The 21,823-nt window shown below is 44.7% G+C and overlaps 1 protein-coding gene across 4 annotated transcripts in view; it reads right to left on the bottom strand.

Moving 5' to 3' along the window:
• The window catches only part of DBN1 (drebrin 1), a 206,524-nt gene that overhangs the window by 125,118 nt on the left and 59,583 nt on the right, over window positions 1-21,823 (bottom strand). The window lies entirely within an intron of this gene.

The following is a 21,823-nucleotide window of genomic DNA, read 5'->3' as shown; positions in this document are numbered from 1 at the left end:
AAACATGTTGACCAACTTTTCACTCATTTATTAAATTGGACGGGTCTGGTTAACCCACCAGCCAGAGCACGTCCGTCTCACCTGATTTTAATGATTGTTGGTTTTTCCGTCATTAAAATTAGTTTTGGATAAAACCAGCTTTCTTTTAATGTTTTACTACCCTTTGCACTCACTCCTTTGCACAAAAAAATCCTGCTCCGCTGTAATTCAGGCATCGAAACACACCAGGGAGGCACTCGGTCTCCTGAGTGGGAGCCAGATGATGAAGCATGTCACCAACTAGGTTGGTGAGTGAGGGTTCTCTTTAAAAAGAAGAGGTTTTTCCTTCAACATTTTCATTCCTGATCTCTCAGGAATTTTTCTGTCACTCTTCTGTTGATTTCAAGTATACTGACTAGGGGGAATAAGAGTGACTATACACCTCACTCTCTCGTTGTTTGATACAGACTTTGGGGAATACTCAGGATATTTGACCAATTGATAAAAATTCATAGTTCTAGGGATGAACATCTTAACACAAAGTCGAAAACAAGCAGGCGTCAGAATGAGTAGAGAAGGATTTAAATACCTAGGAATTAAAATCAGACAGGGATGGAATAAATTAACCACACATAACCTACAGAAAGTCCTGGCTTAATTTTGGGAAGATACAAGGCGATGCAGAGATCTACCTCTCTCGCTGCTCGGAAAAGCAAAGACTTTCAAAACGATAGCATTGCCAAAATGTACATATATCCTACAGAACACTCTCTATGTAGTCCTCAACACCTACTTTAAGGAGATAGAGGGCCAACTGGGAAACCTGCGACAGGACTGAGGATCGCTGCACATTGCGCTGACCACACTTATCCGATAAGTCGACAGTGGAGGAATTGGGCTCCACCATTTAACAACTACTGGGCTTCCCAACTCCAGGTGCTATAAGACTGGGCCCACTGCCCAACCTCAGAACTACTGATCACAATGGAGAGATGGGTCATGGGGAGAAAACAGATCTACATTATGCTTTAAAAAAGCAGGAGGAACAAGAACAGGCCTTGCACCACCCTCTAGTGTAGTGACAGAGGCATGGAGGACAACAACAGAAACAAAAGGGTGGGAGAATGTGCAGACTGAACTGTCAGACTTCTTTCTAGGAAAAAGAAAAAATATATACACTGATTTTCTCAGTTCACCCCGCCATAGTGACCTATCAATGGACAAGCACCCTCCCTGTCCAGAACATGGACATAAGGAATTCCCTACCTTGGATCTGGCGAAGCTGTCAGATATCCTCTCTCAAATAAAATCAGGCTCCTTCCTGGATCCAGATCCCCCCCACTACTCAAAGCCGGAGATGTGATACTCCCTCCCATGTTGGAAATGGTAAATCTGTCCATCGCCACTGGCTTAGTCCCCGCACCATGGAAACATGCCATGGTGAAGGATTTACTTAAAAAACGTAGTTTGGACCCCGCTGACTTAAGTAACTATCGCCCCATATCATTGCTCCCTGCGACAGTTAATATCCTTGAAAAACATGTGAACTTGACCCTTTCTGACTTTCTAGAAACACATGACGTCCGGCACTCCACCCAAACAGACTTCCGCCCTCAACACTGAACTGAGACAGCCCTTCTTGCAGTGGTTGAGGAATCTAAGCTGATCCTTGATCAAGGAGGAGCAGTGGCCATTATTCTCATAGACCTGAGCTCAGCCTTTGATACAGTTAACTTTAACATCTTACTGGAGAGAATCAGGAGGCTGGGTGTCTCAGGTGAGGGGGTCACCTGGATCCATCCTATCTAGATAGCAGGACCTTTCAGGTCTTCGCAGGGGAGTCAACCTCAAGAAGCCTAGAGCTCAGCTGCAGAGTCCCATAGGGATCCTCCCTGAGCCCCACATTGTTCAATGTGAACACGCGGCCACTTGGGGATATCATCTTGTCATATGGGATAAAGGTCGTCACCTATGCAGACAACCTTTATCCCATGTGACAAGATGATATCCCCAAGTGGCCGCATGTGCACATTGAACAATCGACAAACCGCTTTCAGCGGTAAGTGATGTGCGATATATAAAATACATTAAACGATCTTTTTCCCCCAACACCTCCTGTGTTCAAGACTAGGCATCCAAACCCAGCTTTGCACATGCACCATGATTATGGCCTACACCGTCCTAGACACTGGCATGGATTATGGGGTACCCTGGAACATCAGAAATATTTTCCATTGGTTCAGTGGTCCTAAAGTCCACCTCACTTTTCTGATTGCTGCTGCTTCCTTTCACCACAATATACTCGATGTTCATTTCCACTCCTGTGTCTCTTCTATCCCATACACAGGTTAGCTCAACCGAACCAACCTCTACCCAAGGAAACACAGACCAGATCAACCCAATGCAGCACAACCTCTCTCAGTTCAACACAGCACAATTTCTCTCAACCCAACGCAGCCCTCCACAAATCTAGACAGATGGTTTCTGTAACACACACTGATGGCAGCCACAATTATAGAATTAATATTTTATTTTAGGCCTTTTTAAGTAATCTACTGGCTGTGCTTTGCTCAAGCCTACTCCTAAATGGAAATAACAGCGAGTTACCCAATAGGCTGGAGAGAAAAGGCCTCCGGGATACAACACAACAGTCGGTCGTACAACTACGATAGCCCTGCTGTCGCTAGGTAGGATAACTCGTCTTGCCTCAAAAGCTGGTTGTGCTTTCCAATACAGAAGCCCTTGCCCTGCCCACTGTGCACTAAAGCTCCAGTCCCCTACGGCCAAAGGCATCCATGTGCTAATAAGCACAGGGAAATGAAAGGGCAGCTTGCCACTTTTCTCAGCATGGATTGCATTTAGATGAAGAGCAGCTCTCAGGATGCTGGACAGTGATAGAGCTTGCCAGATATCATTTCCCTTTACTCTTGAACTATGCACCTACCACCCATATATCGTTTTAAGCCGCGGCATTCCCAGTGGGAGGACTACACACCTCAAATTGGTGTCAAGTTCAGGAGGAAACAATTGAGACTTCCTGTTGGTAACATGTAAACATTTCGAGAGGTTCAGCTCAATTTTTTTTTTTTTAGATAGCTTTTTAGGTTGCTGTTGTAATTAATATAATTAATTACTTTATGTGTACGGTCTTATGGGGGTGCAGGCCAACTTCAAGAGTGCCTACAGAGCTAAGCATGCTGACCGCCATCGGAGGTGATACTCCGGTTGTTGTAGCCCCAAGTCCTGGGATACCGGAGGCACCCAGAGCCTTTTCAAACTCTCCACTGGTGTGCAGGATTTGTTGGTGCCATTTCATTCAAAGATCATTTACCCCTTTTGCCAGTTTAGTGGCACTGATCTGTGAGGTCAGGACCATGGACAGCACGAGGTTACTGCAGATTTCCTAGTTCTCACAAACTTCCCAAGGACCGAGACTCAACTAAACCAATGGTCGCCCAGGCCTGAAAATCTGCAGACACAGAATTTCGTTTTCAAATAATTAAAAGTTCTGACAGATCCAATGCACAGTCCTCTTATAGAAGCTACCTGGACTCCTGTGGTAGGCAAGCTACCACACCTGCTCAAGAATTTCTGCACTTACTGTCTGGAGACCGAATTTGTGGCAGCATACGCCTTTGCCACTCGATAACATTGACCGATAGTTTCCTATTGCCACATTCCTCCATTGTGATTGGTGGAGAGGGATGAAGTTTAGGGATTTTACCTCGAACCATCTTAAATAAGTGCCATATCTTACGCCAGGAGAAGCCAGAACTAACTTCAATACCTGGCAATACCTTAGGTGTACCGAGGTGACTGAGAAGTGGTTTGGACTATTTACAAAACTCAAAAATAATAAAATAAAAGTGGTCATTTGTCCTAAGATCACAAACTGGATTTACAACTTTTAGGCTTCAGAATACATTACCTAACCCCAATTCAGATCGCTACTAAACGTGATGAAATAGCACCAACCTTGTTTTAATTTGTTTTATTCTTTATTGTTAAGAAATACGTTAGTGGAAACAACGTTTTCTGTGAAAGGGCACGGAAAACACATTTTATTGATTTTTTGGGGGAGTTCTTTCGACAGTAACAAAATATTGCAATACCGTACAATTGGGTAACCATACAACAACAAGGCGCCATGCTTTCCCCATATCACCCACTCACGACTGCACATAGGTCTCCTGAGCATGCAAGGAAGGGGATGAGTCCCAAAGTGATGCCAGAGCCGTGTCAGTGTTTCGGACCATCATAAGTCTGAATTTCCGTATCTAGTGTGGTTCTACGATCATCAGGTTGCGCAATAATTGTCCCTCTTTAGTTTTCCCATCGATGCCAGATTTTTACATATTCTTGAGGGCATCCCCGAAATTCGTACACCTGCCTTTCTTTATTCAGGCACCAGTCTTGGCCACTCTGCGATTTGGGGCGGTGTGCTTCCTTCCATTGTGGAGCAATAACCCTTTTAGCCATAGGAAGATGGTTGTGTATTGATTGCTCTCGAATCCACCACATGTAGGAGGATCAGTTTAGTATCCACTGGAAAGGGATGCCCCAATACTTGGCTCAGACAGGCCAGAATTTGAGTCCAGTATGCTTGTAGTGCAGCATATGCCCACACCATGTGCAGGAAGGTACCCTCAGACACCACACATCTGAGGCAATAAGGGGAGGTGATCTTTCCCATTGCCCAGTGTTTGTGTCGTGTGAGATATGTTCAGTGGAAGTGTTTTAGCTGTACAAGTCGTAGTGAGGATGCAATGGCCGAGCACCTCGGGAACGCCCTAGCCTATGTCCAATCTTCGTCTGCCAAAGTCCCCCATGTCTCGGTCCCAGGCTGCATGCAGTGTAGGAAAGGAGTCTGACACGTGGTGTATTAGGGACCAATATACTTGGGTGATTTTGTGGGTCTCCAATTCTCCTAGGAGTAACTTGGCCTCAAGTGGGTTGTAATCGGGGAGGTTCTCCAACCCACGGATGTGTGGCGTCAAGGCGTGGCATAGCGAGTTTGTGAGTTTGAGTGTTTAACATGCGTTGTTGTCTCTGCATTTGAACCTCCCCCATAATAATGCCCTAAACTGACAATATATTAGCACCAATCACTTACTTTCATTTGATACATAAGTTGCTTCTAATTCTGCACATCAGCCTTTTTCGGTTCCTTGCTCTCATTCACAATAAAAACCTAAGTTAGTTCTCAAATAGGTCTCCTGAATTCCACAAACCAAACTGATTTATGGGCCATTATTTTTGCCAGACAGGATATTTTCTCAATTTTTGAGCCATCCATCAAATTGTCTGAACATGCAAATAATTTGGAGTCTGTAGTGGAGTCTAAGGCAGACCAACCCCTGGGCTGGGTTGGGCAATGGGGTTTGCAGACACCAAGTAAGGAAGGTATTTCCTTTACTGCTGCCTACATTCCTTGGCTCATTAATTTAATCGCAAACTCTTGGCTGGACAACACTAACCTCGTTCACCTAAATATTTAATAAGTTCATCTCCCTCGTGCACAGAAGGAGCAAGAAAGGAGTCCATCTCAATCTTTTGGCCTCTGAAGCATATTTATAGCCTTGAAACTTTTGGCAGGTCATACTAGAGAGCAAAGATGTCTTTAAACCAACACCTCATCTGGAAGCAAGCACCTAATTTTGGGTCCTTGCACATATAACTGATGTACATCTGGGCTCCACTACCTATAGTGGTGTAGTAGAAGTAAAAACATAATTTTGCCGAAGGACATAAAAGTACAGTATAAAAGCAAGTACACATTCTTAACAGATAAAGGAGCAAGCAGTAATCACAGAGTTCAAATACCACAGAAAGCAAATATAAAGTGCATTAGTGTCACGGGACAATTAACTTTCAAATAAGGTGGATAATAAACTATTCTGGCACAATAAAATACCCAAAATGTATTAGGAAACTGATAAAGTGCATAAGAGAAAAGTACACATCAAATATGTTACTTAAATATTGTACTGACAAAAAGGGGAATTCTTGTTGGCCTAATTTATTATTAAGGTTTTTAGCAAGGGTATTGGGTCTCAGATAAAAGTAATCTAGAACGTATAGACCGAGCAAAGACCCTGGTTACACAGGACGAGTGATCCATTCCCCTACCCCTTGATTTTGTACAAGCCATTGAAAGCTAGATGGATCAGAGCTTCTTTCTCCCTCCCCACTGATTAAGATAGATTGTCGTCTCTCGCAGGACTTCTTAAGGCGAGCTAGGATTTCACGTTCAGTTTTCATGCAAGAGATTGTCAGGTGAATATCTCAACATTTTGCAAAACAGAATTTCACCCCCTCCATGCCACACCCACCCAATCCGTTTATGAGCTAAACACTGAACATACTCTCAACCAATCTCCAACAAATTAATTCATGAATTTATTTGAAAGTTTAACATTGCCTATATGATAAACGTTATAAATAGTTGAATAATGGAATGTTGAGATCCACAAGAAAGTGTGCCTCGCTAGAGAATGTGCCAGGATGCCATTAAAAAGAGGGTTAGCACTATACAAATGTGAAAACATTATAAAAACACAGAACCATATATACCCTGAGACATGCCAATCTACTTGCCAATTATCAAACTCACACAGTCAAAGCGATGTTACAGTGCAATACCTGGATTATTCTCTAGTTCGGATTGTATTGTATTTACAATCGTATAGCGCTTCATAATCCTGATGAGGCACCGGAGGACATTAGCAGACAGGTAGCTTTCTACACTTGGGTAGGTGGGATGTTGGTGGGATGTTGGATGATTCGTTGCAATGGTGTTGAATTGTAGGGTGACCCTCTGGGAAGTGTTTTGGTGTGGTGCATGAGTGATCGCAGTGGTGCTCTTGTCTTATGCCGCAGCACCTATGGGTGTAATGATGGATCAGGTCTCAATAGGATCCACCCAGAAGCAACAGCCTCGCGGCCCGGCAGGCTCTGGTTACAGGCAGTCAAGCTGACGTCCTCCCCTAGAGCAACTCAAGTGTAGCCCACAAGCACACACTGTATACAGACTGCTGTACTAAAAGATCTTGCACCAACCTATGAGTGTTAAGAATTAACCCCACATGCATAGGCATTAGAAGTAGGGGTGTGGTGAAGTGGTGCTGCAGCAGCCCCCAAAATAGCCAGGCTGGAGTTCAGAAGGTGAATGATCAATAAAGATGCCTTTACATTTTGTTTTTATCTTGTAACACTTGCTATGCATTCAAAGACCGAGGTCCAATGTCAGGCTAGTCTTCTGACATATTGCTGCCTAATATTTTAACATGGAGATGGGGGTTAACTTTTTTCCTCTGGCTGCAAAAGTGAGAGGATTTTTTTTAATGAACTATCTGGCAATCTTGCCGGGGAGCGGAACAGTGAAAGGGAAGGCTGTTGGATGTCTGATTTTGTTGTCTAACAGACAACAAAAATTAAATACCTATAAATGAATTGTACAAATGTTTCAAAATATATGTTACAGGAGCACAAATGAAACACATTTTTTGTATTTCTGAAGTGCAATGGATGCAAATATTTTAACAGAATCAAAACAATTGAATACACTGATTTATTGATGTGCAAATAAGAAATATTTGCTGCAAAATTGCATGTCTCTTCTAATTTTGTGCCCATTTCAATGGAAAATGTGCTGTCTGTAATTGCAGTGTGCTACATACCACAGCCTTCCCGCTCTCCTGCTGAATGGACATCGCTCATGTGCTACACTTGTTCTTTGTGTGACACTTGAGTTTTTCACAATCCTCACAACTTAAGAGATGTAAAATTTCGAAATTGTCCCAGCACACTGTGCACAGAAGTATCGCAGCACAGTAAATGTTCTTTAGAGACTAAACCGGACCAACAGGGGACCGAGCCAGGAATGCACTGGTTACAGGCAGCAAGAATTAAAGCTATGTTGAGTCCAACTAGGAGCGAGAGGACAGCATTCTATGGTGGTGCACCGGTTGCAGGCAGCCAGAAAAAAAAACCCTAAAGTGTCCACCCAGGAGTGACAGAGGAGCATCTCACAGCATGCACTGGATACTGACAGCATCAGAAATGATTAGGCCTGGCCGGAGTACCTCTATGCGGAACTCCGCGAAGTGACCAAAAAACTCTGCCTCACTACACAGAGTTCCGCAAGCAGCGGAGTGCTTTGCTTCGTGTAGTTTGCAGTGATTTTTAGCGCCAGGTGTTTGTCCCACGCTGTAAAATCAGCACAAACTGCACAACGCGCAGCACAAGAGGGCACCGCTTCTTTCTGCAGCTCGAGTAGATATTCTACTCGAGCAGCAGCTTTCACAACGAGCACGGAAGGTTTCTTAGCGGGAGTGGTAGCAACCATCCGCGACTGCCCGCGTTGAGAAATCTCACCAGGAGGTGGTCTGGAGTAAGAATTTCCTTGCTCGCACTCACCAATTTAATGTTGGTGACAGCGAGCTAGGAAAAAATTCTGCTCCTCTGAGTTTTTCGGAACTCTGCGCTCTGCGTGAGGTGGGAAATACTTTGCAAACTACGCGAGCAGAGAGGAATTTCACGCCAAGGCCTAGAAATTATACGAGACAAATGAGTTTCCCATTATACTATATGGGAGCACCAGCCTTGAAGAGGCCTCAAACATGACACCCCACCCCGCTGCTGGAAACAGTACTAGAGTTCATCTTTTCGGTGCTTAGATATCTAATCTGTTTATGACGTCACTTCCTAAACGCTGCAGGGCCCACACAGGTGAATGCCAGCTTCATTGTCCCTCGATGTATTTCACTGCCAATGAATCCAGTGTTGCCCACGTACGCAAAGGCCTTGCCTTATGAGTCAGATTTCTGACATAAATGATCTACCTCAATCGATTCATTTTCCACGAACACTAACCCGGGTATGTCACGATATCCAAAAAGACAATACACTCTTAAGTTGCTGAAGTCTTTTGCGGAGGCGTGAACAGCTTCAACGCAACCTCTCCGCTTCCTCGTGAATACATTATTTCTGCAATTATACATCCCCAAAAACACCTACTCAGTTTGTCAGATAAAAATCCCAATGCAACTTGCCAGAGACTATTCACTCTGGGCACTGAGCCTTGAGACCTGTGGGTCACAGGTTTGAAGCTCGGCGTGGGCAGGGCAGGTCTTAGTTTCATCCTCCAGAGGTCGATAAAACACGTACCCTTAGTCAAGGACTAATGACGCTGGTCATTAGAGCGCCAAGAGTCAGGTTGCAAAGTGTGCCTGTTTTGGGGTACGGATTGCAAGTGCTAAAGAAACTACCAAGGAATACTTTAGGAAAATGTGTATAAATAACAGAGGAAGGTTAGCATCGTGTGAATTCAACCTGCTCGACTGAATTGATCAGCACCAACAGATAAAACGTAAACATAAATATGCGCTCTCAGTACCAATCAACAGCAAGCATGAGAAATTGGATTTGGAATGTTTTTCCAATATTAAATTAGAAACACTAGTATATATAGATGTACACAGGCTCTGAACATTCTCGTCCGCGTAATTGTCAAATACATATAAAGTAACATAAATCAGTCAAAATACATATAAAAGGGGAAACAGCCACTACAACGCGGCCGTTTCCACGCATGCGTGGTTACCACGTATGACCTTTACCACGCATTCCTTTACTACGAGATGCGTAGTAAAGGAATGTGAGTTAAAGGTAAAAATAAAAAAAGGGGGGTTGGGGGGTCTCCCCCGCCCCCAATTTTTTTTTTTTTACCTGATCAACGTTCTTCTGAGCTTCTTGTCCTTCGGGCGAGGAGCATCATTAACAACGTTATTGCGTACGTGCGTCTACGTGGAAAAGGCATGCATTGCAACGGAATGTGTTGAAACGTCATATAACCATATAAAAGTGGCAGAAATCTGGAAATTCCGGTTGACCATAAATTAAGGTGTCTTTCAAAGTCTTTGTATACGTAATAAAGGGGGTACTGAGAAGAAATCTGGAGCCAATCCAAGTAATTCCCTCCCCATAATTACGCGAAATTTCAGGGAAATCATGCGAAATGATGCACAAGCTTACATTTTTGGAGAGGGGCTACATTTCAAAATTTGAAAAGCGTCTTAAATAGCAACTCGCGTTCAGTTTGATTGCGTTGTTCCCATGCTGCCGCCATGGGATATTTACATGAACGGACTTGAAATTATGCGACAGGATGTAATTGCATCACTGGGAATTTGGTGTAACAAGCAAAAAAAATATACCGGTGTAATGAACATTTCACCCAGGCCTAGTGATGAGAGGAGAAGATGCTGGCTGGATTATACTTTTCAATGGATGGGAAGCCTGTTAATGTTAACTAAAAACTACATGCCCAAGAAAAGATAGAAATAGTCTTCTACGATTACTACAAATGCGCGTAAAAAGCCGCAAAGTGGAATGAGCACAGGGAGAGCCACTGCAAAGGAAACTGATCTCAAGGGGAGATCAATTTATTACACGCTCCCATCGGCGAGATATTACATGGGTGCATAAACAGAGCAAAAGGGGGAAAGCAGAAAGTAATCAAGGCTGGCTGGCAGACTTCTAATCTGAATATTCAGAGTTAATAAATTAGACTATTACAAGGATTTCACAGAAGCTCGGGAAAGAGGCATCTCATAGTAGAGGGATGTGGCATAATCAAAGAGCGAAATTATTAGGACATTCACAAAACACACCGAGGTCATGAACAAGAGGCCTATTTAACCTATTTAAACCCCCCCACGCCACTGTATTTGGAGACGAATTCCTAATAGACTTGGGTACCAGACACAGTTATGCAGGATGATCAGAAAGGCTCCTCACTGGTGGGGACATTAGTGCTACAGTTAATATGATCACAAACTCAAATTGATGCATTGCAGCATGCTGTATCAGCATCTGCTTCAGGAACAAGGCACCCTGTACATGTATGGTGGCATGTAAGGCGACAACAGATGCTCTCTTGGGGAAGGTGTAGTTGGTTTAGCCTGGAAAGTTTTAGCTGTCCCCTTTAATTAAGCACAAAAAATGGCAAGATGTACTAGATTTATAGAAGGCTTGGGCTAAATGTCCATTATGCTGGAGTAATTTTGTGAGTCTTTCATTACATTTGTTACATGAAAATCCCCAAATTCCACCATTATGCCATGTGACATAACTGCTCCACATTGGCACAAAGTTTTATTTTTAGCGTGAGATCAAGGAAACAACACAAAAAAGCAGAACGTAAATGGTTGTTGTTTGCATGCACTTATATTTCGCCCCCCCCCCCCCACATTTTTCCAAAACGGACGCAAGCACATATTTTACACTAAAATATAGGTTAAATGCCGGTTTTGCACTTTGCGTAATGTTTGCAAAATTTCATGCAAGAATTATGCAACAGCAAATTTTTGAAATTTTGCCCACCTCTAATTTATAGTTCAGACTGAGTTCCAGCATCTTTTACATAATCAGATATGCCCTTGTTGGGTTCCTCAAAGTACTTTACATCCTCATGTACTCAACTTTCTTCACATCTTAGGTGGTGACTTTTCTTGACCTCAGTCACTTATCTTTGGGCATCCTCCCTCATTTCTCAGCATATGATTTGAAAATGAGGGACACCTCAAAAGCCCTCCTTCTACCTCACGGGTATAGAAGCTTAAAAAGATCTCAAGTTTCACACTAGGTAAAGCTATTATGGACATTTCTCCATATTGCATTTCCAAATATTATATTACATGAGAAGCTTATATGTCCAGTTAGGCGGTCCTTAAATTCATCTTTACTTCCCTTTATCAAACTTTGTGGCGATCACACATCTAAGTCCAAACACCCAAAGGCTGCTGAGCTTACATTCACCAAAATACAGGCCACTAGCATAATTTACACCCGTTGGCCAAAGAATACAATTAACTGGCATGTGTATTTTTATAATCAAATAAGTGTATGGCATTTACAATGTGCAGCTTTTTAAAACGTCTCACTGTCATGAGATAGGATGCAAGATACCATGTGGATTTAGTAGGAACATCACTTTTCCTGATTTTAAGTAGAATCAAGGAACAATTCCCTACGCTTTAAAACCTGTAAAACCAGAACCCAACACAGCCCACAGCAATAAAAATCAGCACCATCAGTGCAATTGGATGGTTGTATCTGCAAAGATCTATCGGTCTTCCTATAAAAAGCATATTACAGAACGTTTGTAGGAAGCTGGCTCTGTATATACTATTCCAAAGTGAGGTATAGTGTGCACAGAGTCCAGTGGAACCCCAAAGGTAGGCAGAGGTAAAAGTAGATAATACCTTACTCTCTGTGGTAGTGTGGTCGAGCAGTAAGGCTTTATCAGAGGGTTGTAGTGTTAAGCTTTTATTGTACACACTCAGGCAAGAAATGATTTCACACACTCAAAGACTGAACTCAGACCAATTTGTTAGCATAAAAATATTATTTAGATATATTTATTTTCTAGAACCAAGCAAGCCTTGCACAGGTAAGTGTAAATGGTATTTTTCAAGGCAGGTTGAATAATACAAGCAAGCTGAATGAAAATGACCTTGTTACAGGTTTGCAAATACTTTGAATACAGTTAAAATTACTGTTAGATTACTTTTGATTACTTTGTTTACTCAGTGTGATATACCAATATATCACACTGAGACACTTCCTAGAGAAATGGTAAGTAAATCAGTTTTTCGATATTTGCAGTGTCTTAGAGTTTCATACAAACCAACTAAACACAGAGCAATTTTCAAAGAAATGCAGTCAATGCAATCCTATGAGAGGAAAAGAAGTTATCAGTTTACAGTTAAGTACTTGGTTGTGGGAGTTGGGTTTCTCGGGTTGGAACCAGGGTTCCCCCAGAGTCGAAGAAGCACTCTCAAAGCACCCTCAGCAGCAGTAAGGCGGCCGGGTGCGGAGGCCCAATGTTATCCAATAGGGGATAGGTGACTTCCGGTTGGTGGCTGCTCACGAGCAGGCCACAGGTTGTGGGAGCAAAGCCCCTGGACGTAAGCTCAGGGCAAAAGGGGCTCCAGTTTAGCACACAATGTGCACTCACAGCGGCACAGGGGCGGTCAGGTGCAGGGTGCTGTTTTGGGGTCTGGTGCCCTGTTTTCAATGGGAGTTGCTGTTTGGGATTTTGACTGTAGGCTCGGTCCAGGAAGACTTCCGGAAGGAACCAACAGCTGGGCAGGTAAGTTGGAGGGCTCGGGGACGTAGATGCACCAGGGCGGCTGGATGCAGGGCTGTCGGATTTCACCGTACCAGGCCATTCACGGTTGGGGGTGGTCTCCGTGAAGGCTGCAGGAGGCATCGGGAGTCCATGGTGGACTCTGACTCTGGAGCCGCTGGGACCAGTGGGCCACCCAGATTTGGGCCGTAGGCGTCAGGTTTCTTTGTCCTCAGCAGGATCAGAGTGTCTTGGGAGTTTCTTTCGAACTGAGCTGCTGTTCACAGGAGATCCGGTCTTTGTTGAAGGCAGTCAGTCCTCCCAGGGTTCTGGAGGTCACTGGCTGCAGGACAAGGCGACTTTTGGCACAGGATCTCTAGAAACTGCAGACAGCCCGGGAGGGCTGGAGCCAAGTCAAGTTCTTCTTTGCAGTCTTCTCTGCTGGGCGTCTTCTTTCGTCCTTCTTCGTAGGTTGCGGTAATCTCTCTTCTTGGTTCATGGGCTGCCCCCTAAATACTGTATTTAGGGGGCGTTTTAAAGGTCTCGAGGTCAGTAGCCAATGGGCTACCGACCTTAAGGTGACTACACCCTTGGTGTGCTCACCCCACGTGGGGGAATGGGCACAATCCCTAATCCTGATTGGAGAGTGCCTGCCATCTGCACGATAGTAGGCACTGAAGAGTGGGCTTCACCTCACCTGAGGGGTGGGGTTAGCAAAAGTGGGCACACCTTCTAGGCTGCTATAATTTTTCCCGCCTGTCTTCCCGCCGAAAAGGGGGTGAGACAGGAAGGGGGCCGGCTCCTGATAGGCTGGGGGTCGTGTTACAAAGGCAACAGGGCATTTATAGCTCCCCTGCTGCAGATGGCTCTTTCTGACCTAGGGGAGGTGTGAACACCTTCGTCCAGGAAAGGTTTTGTTTCTGGGCTCAGGGAGCGAAGGCTCCCACCCCTGTGGTCCAGAAACATGTCTTGTGGTAGCAGGCTGGTGTTTACCAGTCAGGGAACCCATCAGAGGCAGGTTGTTTTTCAGGGGGCATCTCTAAGATGCCCTCTGAGTGCATTGTATAATAAATCCCACACTGGCATCAGTGAGGGTTTATTATGCTGAGAGGTTTGATACCAAACTTCCCAGAATTCAGTAAACCCACTATGGTGCTGTGGAGTTCATGATGACAAACTCCCAGACCATATACTCTTTATGGCTTTACTGCACTTACAATGTCCAAGAATGGGCTTAGACACTTTAGGGGTACAGTGCTCATGCAACTGTACCCTCACCAGTGGTTTAGTGCACCTCGCTAGAGGGGTGTCTTACCTATACTATAGGCAGTGGGTTGCAGGCATGGCACACAAAAGTGTGCCACGTCGACTCTTCACTTTTCTCTGTCCCAAAACCCGCAGCCTGCAATGGCAGTGTGTGTGTTAAGGTACAGGACCTCTAAGGGTGGCACAATATGTGCTGCAGTCCTTGGAGTCCTTCCCTGGTCACAGTGCCCTTGGTACCCATGGTCCCTTTAACAAGGGACTTACATGTGGCCAGAGAGGTGCCAATTGGGGGTACAAAGGTACAGTTTTGGGAAAGAACACAGGCCCTGGGAACCTGATTGGTAGGGACCCAGGACACATGAAGTCAAAGTGCATCAGAAATCTGGCAAAAAGTGGGGGGCGGTTACAGCAGTAGAAACCCAGCTTCCTACAATGTTTAACTGCAAAAAGACAACAGTAGATTAAAAAAGAAAACTATGAGTCACATATATGCTGGTGGTTATTAGTCCCACATAGGGGTAATAAGCTCTATATAAATGCTGCAATAGCATACAATACAATCTGTCCCTTGATGCACAGCCGTGTCAACATTTACTGTTATCATCTATCTGGAAATAAATGAATTCCAGAAATACTATAGACCACATAACTGAAGGCAAATTTGAAAACGGCAGTGAGAAACTATCACGGTCTCTGCAAAGTGGCCTTATCAACTTTCTATTCCGAGCAAATCACATCTGCCCAAAATTGTCTCAAAACTCTTTTTAAAGTTGTTAAGGAACTTTCCGACCCAAACATGGTTAAATCTACGCCGGTATTGTCCCAGCCTCAGAGCAAGGAATAAGCGCTTTTCTTTGTTTAAAAAGTGTCGGACATCCAACAGTCACTGAAGCCCAGCATTATTCAACATCTATGTACGCCCATTGGCTGACTGGGTGAAAAGCTGCGGCCTCACTTTATTTTCATACCCCAGTGACATGCAAATCATCTTCTCCTTGTCATCTGGCCAAGATCACAACCCTGAGGCCCTGACTCCTGTTTTGGCCTAGTCACCAAGTGGATGAATAACAACTCGCTCAAACTTAATGGAGACAAGACCGGGGCACTGGTGCTGGGAAAGAACCTAGCACTCCGGGGTCCCCAGCACTGGCCAGATACTTTGGGTGCTCTTCCGGAGCCAGCCACCAAGGTCAAGAATCTTGGCTTCCTGTTGGACGATAAGTTGTCCATGAAGCCCCAGGTGGCTTCTACCTTTTTCGCCGCCGTGAAATGGTCGCAGAAAACCATATTGGTACTCCAGCTCCCAGCTCAAAGGACGCTTATTCAGGCACTCATTATGGTGAAACTGGACTGCGGCAACGTTCTTTATTTGGGCAGATAAAGCATCAATCAAATGGCTGCAAATGAGTAACTCGGCTACAAGTATGATATCAAGACTCCTCAAAGCTGCCTCGGCCTCATTTCTCCTCCAAGAGCTTCATTGGCACGCTCTGGAGAAGCAAATTCACTTTAAAGCCTTGTGCTATGTGCACAGAGCTAGATCAGGGGCAGGCCCACTCTACCATCATGATCTGGTGAAATTACACCAGCCAGCCTGTCCCCTTTGTTCCAGCGAACTGTCACTGTGCACTGTCCCCAGAGTCAAACGTACACGTGTTGTAGGATGATACCTTGCATACCAGGGTCCTAGGTTGCGGAACGCCCTACCGGAACCCTTAAGAAGGTGTACCTCGCTGTCCACCTTTGGCAGACAGCTGAAGACTTGGTTGTTCTGAGTCAGGGGGGCCTGCATATATCTGACCTGACACTAGAGCGCCAGGAAACTCCGTGCTTGTAGGTGTGTGCTATGCAAGACTAGCGAATGACATCATGATTATTAATAATAAATACAAGACATCGAGATATACAAGCCTCGCAGCCATCATGACCTGTTGAAAATTGAAGGCACAGAGGAGCAATGCTCTGCTTCACAGAGGATTTTATTTCTCGTGGAACAGATTGCACTGCAGCTACCATACCAACCTTTATTTTCAGATCCTCAAGATTGTTAAATTTTTGGCTATTGTCTTTTCACACAAGAAATGTTTGCCTTTAGTTGCTTTTTTTGGAGCAGATCTCCTTTAACCTGTAAATAGAGAGGGCATTGACCCCACCCAGAGGACCCTATCTCTCTTACCTCAATCTATTGGCTGTTTGGTGTGTCATTCTATCTCATATGGAGTGCTTGCATTGCAAGTCAAAAAGGGCTAATTTACATCTCAAAAGTCAAATGAATCATTACACATTAATCATAGATGCACTGTACGCAGAAACACACAGTTCTCAGTTCTTTTGCTTTGCTTTTGTTACTGGTCTTTTTTTAAATGTTTTAATCTGGATTCAAAATGAATGCCAGACCAATAGACTTTGCTTTTTCTTCTCACAAACACTGGCAAAGAAAGAAAACACGGACTGGGCGGACATGTTCACATTTTCCTCTTATATATAAATCATCCTACAGCTCTGGGCCACTTGGAGTAGTACAATTGTGAAACTGTCACAAAATGCAGCCCATCACAGCAGATACGGCACATCACAACCAAGCAAAACACAACCTTTCATGGACTATCTCAACACAACCCAGGTCAACACAGAAATGATCATACAAGCTACCACATCCAGGCACAGTGCATAAAAAACAGTCTAGTGGTGCTCAATCAAACCACTCAAGAAGAGTGCAATTCATACAATCAACTGCATAATAATGATGTGACTCAGTGTGAGGCAATACCGCACAACCCAAGGAGTGGTAATGCAGTATGGCCCTGCATAACCCAGTTTAGTGCAACCTAATGCATCCCTTTCCTAATTCAACACAGTCACAATCAAGCCAATGCAACAAGCCAACACAATAAAATCCAGAACAGCGCAATGAACCCCTGTGCACCCCCCATACAAACCAGTGCCAATCCAATCCTGACCAATTCAATCAAACACACACAACTGATCGCAGCTCAGTGCATTGTTGTCCCATCCCCAATAGAATGTTATAACTACACCAAAACCAAGCACAATCCAGTGCGGCCCACTGTAACTAACAGGCACAGCGTTACCAAAGGCAAATCAAACCAGAGTAACCAATGGACTCTCAGTACGCTCCCAACCAGCTGTTTTACAAAGTAACAAGCCAGAGCACTCTAAAGCATCAAGGAATCAATTAATCAATCGGGATCTGTAGATCGCGGCTACTTCACCCCTGAAGCTCTTGAGGCGCTGTCGGATAGTGCTGCCTCTTTCTCCTATTGGTTGAACATCCATGTCCTGAGGTCCTTCCCAAATTGCTGGAGCGATGGTGAGACTCGGAGGTGCAGAGGGAGGTCGTTCCAGGTCTTGGCCACCAGATGAGAGAAGGGGCAGCCTTTGCTGTTTGTCCACCGGATGCAATGGTAAGCAGATCTGGGATTCCTAGTTGGTTGGTTAAAGGTCACATGTTGATTGAGGTACGCGGATTCTTCGTTGGATAGCGCCTTGTATGCATGGGTGAACTGGCATCTCTTCATGACTGGAAGCCAGTGGAGTTTCCTGAGGTGAGGGGTATCCGTTTGGGGAGGTCGAGGATTAGCCTGGCTCTGGATCGTCTGAAGTTTCTTCATGAGTTGGGCTGTTATTCCTAAGTAGAGGGATTTGCCATAGTTGAGTCTGCGGTGACGAGTGCATGCGTAACAGTTCACTTGGTGTTGGTTGGAAGCCATATGAAAACCTTCCTGAGCATGCGGAGCATGAGGAAGCAAGCAGTGGAGATGGCACAAACTTGCTTTTTCATGGATAGCTGTCTGTCCAGGAGGATGCCGAGGTTGCAGGTGAGTTCCATGGGTATCTAGGTTGGGCCCAGCTTTGGGGGGGGCACCATTCGTTGTTCCAGTGTGTGTCCTTGCCTTTCCTAAAGAGGAGTACTTCTGTCTTGTCAGTGTTGAGTTTGAGACAGTTGTTCATCCAGTCAGCAGAATCTTTCATGCATCTTCGGAACTTGTCTTTGATGTTTCTTTTATTGTTAGTCAGAGAGAGGATGAGTTGGGTGTCGTCCGCATAGGAGAGGATGTTGAGTTTGTGGTTTTTGACTACGGTGGCCGGGGAGTCATGTATGTGTTGACGAAGGTTAGTCTGAGGGGTGAGCCTTGAGGTACTCCGCAGGTGGTGGTCTTGGAGAGTGAGCATGATTTTGTGTGTTCTTCCTGTGAATTATGAAGCAATCTACTTGAGGGCTGCTCGTTGGATTCCGCTTAGTGGAGCCTGTTGATAAGAGTGTGGTGGGATATGGTGTCAAAAGCTGCTGAGAGTTTGAGAAGGATGAGGGCCACTGTTTCTCACTGGTCTAGCAGCATTCAGATGTCATCTGTGGGGACGACTAGAGCGGTCTCGGTGCTGTGGTTTGTTCTGAAGCCAGATTAGGAGGGGTCCAGGAGTTCATGGGTCTCCAGATGACAATATCCAGTTCATGGCATGTCACAGTGATTAATCCAGAAGATGACAAGACAAAATGCCACTCCATGTTGAGGAACATGGAGCAACTCGGTGCATGGAAGCACAAAAAACCCAGTGCATGGCAGTGTGATAAAACTCAGTATGCAGAATCATGCAACAGCTTAATGTATCCCATAAATCTCTGTGGCAACACTACACAGGAATCAATGGACTTCATTAGCACACTCTGTTCTAGCTGTTTCCCGATAAACTTCATCGACTTTCTTTCTTGACTTGCTCTCCACAAAGACTCTTCACCCTCTGTTCTTTATGGGCATTAACCTTGTAACTTTGGTCTCGTCGTCTGCCAGCGGTCTCCATCTGTCCACGATCTTGTTTTCAAGCAGTATTTCCACTATCATATCTTCCTCCACTGGCTTCGCTCTTTTTCCTCTTTATATTCTCCAATTGACTTCCTACTTTCTCCCTCTGGTCTAACAATCCTCCAATGAGATTCATCTGGCAGATCAAGAACCAACATGACTTCTGAGGGATGCTACAGGTCCATTCGACTCAAAGATTTTTACATCTTATGTGTGGCTCCTCAATTATTCCTCTGTTCCCGAGTATATGTTGGAAGCAAGTACAGATGATTGGGCAAGGGAGGGGTTCAGGAGAGGGGGGGGGGGATAATAAAAAAAAATTAGAGATGACTAGAATGTGAATAAAGGATATTTTCACCTGGGACTCAAAGCGACATCACAGACAACTCGAGCATCACACTTTGTTTATTCGATATCTGGTGGAACCTCTCTAAGAAAAACATCCATTATTCACAGTTATCCCGCTAGAATTCTATGGGTTGCCACCGATATCCCAGCTCCTAATATTCTTTTTCATTCCACCTGAACAACCGCATTACCTCTTTGTACACTTGACTCTCTAAGGTATGGATAAGAAAGTAGTTATGGTGCCGCTTACTTTTAAATTGACTTTGTCAAGTATCTTATTGCTGAATACCCAGTTTAGGGAGATGCTTAAGGTGTCTGGTGTCGCGGTTGTGTGAATGTTTCAATTACGGTATTTTATTTCCCTAGCATTAGACTGTACCCTCTAGTGCAAAGGCTCATGCAGAGATTTCTTAGATACGCTTCTTAGGCCCCACCCATTTTAGAGAGCCCATCCCACATTATCCATCACACTTAAAGCACGCGCTAAAAGAGCTGATGGCCCCTCCCTACACTGGATTCACGTGGTGGTCCAGGTGTGCGATGTAGGCCAGCAGCCCCAGCGGAGCAGGGAGACCTTCACTACGCCAAGGTGTACATTTATCTGGGTCAAGGAGGGGCTCAGTAAAGTATCAGTTTAGATTCCTCTCACCAAATTTAACAGTGGGGGCATATTTCTGTCTCACACCATGGATGTTAAAACGGTGACCCTACCAGGGCCTGTGCCACGTGCTGCGTCCTAGCGCTGTCCCAGTAAAGCAATGAGGACAGGGGGTAAATAGTCGCTTATCCTGGGTGCATAGAGGGGGCAAGGAAGCCAAAGTAGTGCAGGGTGTAGGTGCAGTCTATGCCCCCCCCCCATCCTTTCTGCTGCCTGCCTCCTCTCTACCCGCCCCCCCATTATACCCTTCTCCTGAAAGGCACTCAGCGTCTTCCTGGTCCACACTATATAAACGTCAGTGTGTGGTTGCCAGTTCTTGGTTCCTAGGCAACAAGGCCACCCAGCAGCAGCCCCCGTCGCCATGTTCTATGCTATGCTGAGCAAAAGATTCCCTGTTTACCTCGGAGAATCGAAGTTTTTTTTTACCCTTTTTCAACAAGTCTTGCAGTGTAGACGTCTGTCTCATGTCTTATTCCTTCCCCGAGGAAGTAAGGAACTGTAGTTGCCTACAGTGAACAGGCAAGGTAGCCCAGCAGGTTGGTGTGCCTACTGCAGCCTGCAAGCAAAATGTTACTTGGTTGACTTAACCGTTCATCCTACCGAGAGAGATAGCGTTAGTTCTGTTGGCTGATAATACCACTTGCCATTGGCAAACTATACTGCAGCTGTACCATTATATAAACTATAGCATTATATTGTCAGATTCCGATACCCTTAACTGTCATGGCAGGGCAAACCACACTCTTGAGGTTCTGCAGCTCCTATTGAATCTCGGACGTCAAATCGCTTTAGGCCTCACAAGAAAATCAGAAACTATAAACACCAAACAATACAAACCAAGATGTAATTGACAAAGTCTCTAGCTAATGTCTGGAAGAGGCTGGCTGAAGAAGGGGAAGACCCAAAGCACGGATTATCTATATTGTTAGCAATATGTCCCTTTGACAGCAGCACTTTAAAAATCCAGACCATAAAAAAGGATAACCAAACATTTAAATCTGGCAAAAAACCTCTTAAAGGACCTCTGTGGTCATTACGGAGGTAGCCAACTCTGGAGGTCAAGAGACTATTTCCAAAATCAGGGAGAATTACGCACCCAATGGGCTCCCCCGGGGACTGGGAGTCACAATGGGCAGGCAGAAGGGAGTTCGAGTTGGGCGGTTGTAGGCCTTCTTCGTGTAACGCACTCTCAGGGAGCGAGGGCAGGGAGAGAAGAAAAGCAGAGAAAAAGGAAAGCGGCAAGGAGGAAAAATGGCACACAGAAGGAATGGAAGGAATCCTATATTAGTTAGTAACCGGGACAACATTCTAAGATTACACAGAATTGTAATTTTAATAAATTCACAAATACTAAAAAAATATTGATGGCCGTACCTAGAGAAGTATCCCAGGTTCTCTTTTTAATGATTAGTACAGACACAGAAAACAGTTTGATTCCATGTACTGATTTTAAAAAGCGGATTTTTTTAGGTGAGTCTTCCATGCTCTCACTTAGGCCACCACTAGGAGTAATGCTGATAATTCTGGTAGGTGCCGTAACTAATGTTAATTTATACGCCAGAATTACGAGATTGTGTAGTTTTCCCTGGATACAATTCTGGAGGACCATATTTGTTG

The sequence above is a fragment of the Triturus cristatus genome, chromosome 7 (genome assembly GCF_964204655.1).
Source record: "Triturus cristatus chromosome 7, aTriCri1.1, whole genome shotgun sequence".
Taxonomy (NCBI): Eukaryota; Metazoa; Chordata; class Amphibia; order Caudata; family Salamandridae; genus Triturus; species Triturus cristatus.
Note: the sequence above shows the minus strand (reverse complement) of the source record. Positions and strands in the feature narration are given on the sequence as shown.